Here is a 3,399-nt window from a genome sequence, read left to right on the forward strand (position 1 = left end):
CCCAGAAGCAAGATATCAAATGTTCTAGAAAATAACAGTTTTGCAGTTTCTTTTATACATTTGGAATTAAGAAGGGAAGTAAAGAAGATTACATAAAGGCATGAGAAAGCAAAGTACAGGATCATTAACAAGATCATGTGCTCCCTTGAGGGTGGTTATACCTCCAAGAGATCTGAAAAAGAGGCATTTCTCTGGCATTTCAAAGGTGTGTTAACCTAAATGCACAAGAACCATGGACAGGGCTTCCTTAAGGAAAAGATAGACTTTTTTACAGGCTTGGGGAGTGACTACCTACCATGACCTGCCCAGTTATGAATTATGATCCGATCACCCTGTGAGTTTACTTTTGGTCAGATTAATTATAGAGCCACTTTTTTGTCCACAATTCCCCCTTTTGGTCATAAATAAATCTGAAGGATGCATCGATGACCAATCTTTTGGACAGATAATGTGGTCTCATAGTGCCAAGAAGGCTCATTCCTAGGAAGTCTCAGTATCAACATTATCTTGTTGAATGGACCGTTGGGGATGGGAAAATACCATAATCATGGGATATGAATTAAGTCCAAATTTTCCCAAAAGAGAAGGGCAAGTAAATGGATGGCATGTCTTATGGCCTTCATTGCTAAAAACACTCTGGATCATTTCTATCCTGTACACTGTCATGATCCAAGTTTTGCCATCTGTCTCACTTTTCTGTGTTTTGCATCTAGTGTAACATTTTCATAAGTCATGAAAGGAGTATTAAAAATTATCTTATAAATCTTCAGTAATCATTAAGTTGGACTATGTAGAAAAACCCAAAGAACAACTACAACTATTATTATGACTAATCTCATTAGTAGACAGGTAAAGACAAATAATTGGTTTCTGCGTTCAACATCAATCCATAGGTATACCTTGTCGATGTCTTGGGATAGCTGTCTGATGTCGGCAGCGTCTCATCCTCCAGGAGTCTTTGTGGCCCACTGTAGGTGGAATCGAGTGTCAGAGACAAGGGTAGATGTCCATTCATGAGGTGCCTGATGAGGTTCCTTCCAACAAGTTTGGAGAGCATCTTTTATTTGATGTCCTTTCCAATAAACAAAATCTCTAAGTAGCAGTCAATGATCTTTAAAGTCTTTGTCTCCTGGGAGCTCTCTCTGAAAGGAAGGGGTTACCTATTTGGCATTTNAGGGCAGTGTCACTGGCCCTCACATGTGGGATCCGAACCGGGGCCCTCTGGCATCCCAAGCGAGTTCTTAACCATCGCGCCACTCGGCCGGCCCGACTTTTTTTTTTTTTTTTACAACAGTTTTAGTTTCACAGAAAAACTGAACAGAAAATACAGAGAGTTCCCATGTAACCCCTGTCCTCACACACTCACAGCCTCCCCTGCTATTAATATCCCACAGCAGAGTGGTACATTCATTACAATCAATGAACCTACATTGACACATCATTATCACCCAAAGTTTACACCAGTGTTCACTCTTGGTGTTCTACATTCTATGCATTCTGATAAATGAATAATGACATGTACTTACTATTAATAGTATCATACAGAACAGATTCACTGCCCTAGATAATATCCTCTGTGATTTGTCTATTCATCCCTTCCTCCCCCAAACCTCAGGCAAACACTGATCTTTTTATTATTTACATAGTTTTGTCTTTTCCACAATATCATATAGTTGGAATCACACCATACGTAACCTTTTCAGATTGGCTTCTTTCACTTAGTAATATGCACTTAGATTCTTCCATGTCTTTTCATTGCTTGATAGCTCACTTCTTCTTATGGCTCAATAATATTATATTGTTTGGAAGCATTACAGTTTATCTATTCACCTACTGAAGGACATCTTGGTTACTTCAAAGGTTTTGGCAATTATGAATAAAGCTGCTATAAATATCCATGTGCGGATTTTTCTGTGCACATAAATTTTCAACTCATTGAGTATATACCAAAAAGTGCAATTGCTGGATTGTATGGTAAGAGTATGTTTAGTTTTCTAAAAATCTGTCAAACTGTCTTCCAAAGTAGTTTCACCATTTTGCATTCCCACCAGCAATGAATGAGAATTCCTGTTGCTCCACATTAGCATTTGATGTGGTCAGTGTTCTGGATTTTGGCCATTCTAATAGGTATATAGTGGTACCTCATTGTTGTCTTAATTTGCAATTCCCAAATGACATAGGATGTGGAGCATCTTTTAATATGCTTATTTGTCATCTGTATATCTTCTTTGGTGAGGTGTCTGTTCACATCTTTTTCCCAGTTTTTAATTGGGTTGTTTGTTTTCTTATTGTTGAATTTTAGAGTTCTTTGTATATTTTGGATAGTACATCAGACACGTCTTTTGCAAATTTTTCTCCCAATCTATAACTTCTCTTCTCATTCTCTTGACAGTGTCTTTCACAGAAATTTTTAATTTTAATGAAATTCAGCTTATCAATTATTTCTCTCATGGATGGCGTCTTTGGTGTTGTAACTAAAAGTTATTGCCATACAGGTCATCTAGATTTTCTTCTACGTTATTTTTTAGGAGTTTTATAGTTTTGAATTTTACACCTACATCTATGATCCATTTTAAGTTAATATTGATAACAAGTATAATGACTGTCTAAATTCTTTTTTTTTTTTGCATGTGAATGTCCAGTTATTCCAGCAACATTTGTTAAAAAGACTATATTTTCTCCATTATATTGCCTTTGCTCCCTGGTTAAAGATCAGTTGGCTATTTTATGTAGGTCTATTTCTGACCTTTTTATTCTATTCCATTGATCTATTTGTGTATTCTCTCACCAAAAGCATTATTTTTTTTTAATTATAGGAAGTCTTGAAGTCAAGTAGTGTCAATCCTCTTTGTTCTCCTCTAATATTGTGTCTGCTATTCTGTCTTTTACCTCTCCATATAAAATTTAGCATCAGTTTGTCAATATCCACAAATTAACTTGCAGGTAATTCGATTGGGATTGAATTGAATCTATAGATCAATCTGGGAAGAACTGACATCTTGACAATATCAAATCTTCTTATCCATGAACATAGACCATCTCACCATTTATTTAATTTTTCATTGATTTCTTTAAACAGAATTTTATAGTTTTCCTCAAAAATTATTATACACATTTTATTATATTTATACCTCAGTATTTCATTTTTGTGCATGCTAATATAAATGGCATTGTGTTCTGTTTTGTCTTTTTAATTTTTTTTATTAGTTTCAGGTGTACAAAACAATGCAGTAGTTATACTTTTCACCCCTTACAAAGTGATAACCCCCCCAATGGCATCGTGTTTTTTATTTCAAATTCCACTTGTTATTGCTCGTATATAGGCTGACAATTGACTTTTCTTTTTTTATTGTGTTAATATACACATAAAATAAAATTTATCATCTTAACCATTTTTTT

This window comes from Hipposideros armiger, unplaced genomic scaffold (assembly GCF_001890085.2).
Source record: "Hipposideros armiger isolate ML-2016 unplaced genomic scaffold, ASM189008v1 scaffold_277, whole genome shotgun sequence".
Taxonomy (NCBI): Eukaryota; Metazoa; Chordata; class Mammalia; order Chiroptera; family Hipposideridae; genus Hipposideros; species Hipposideros armiger.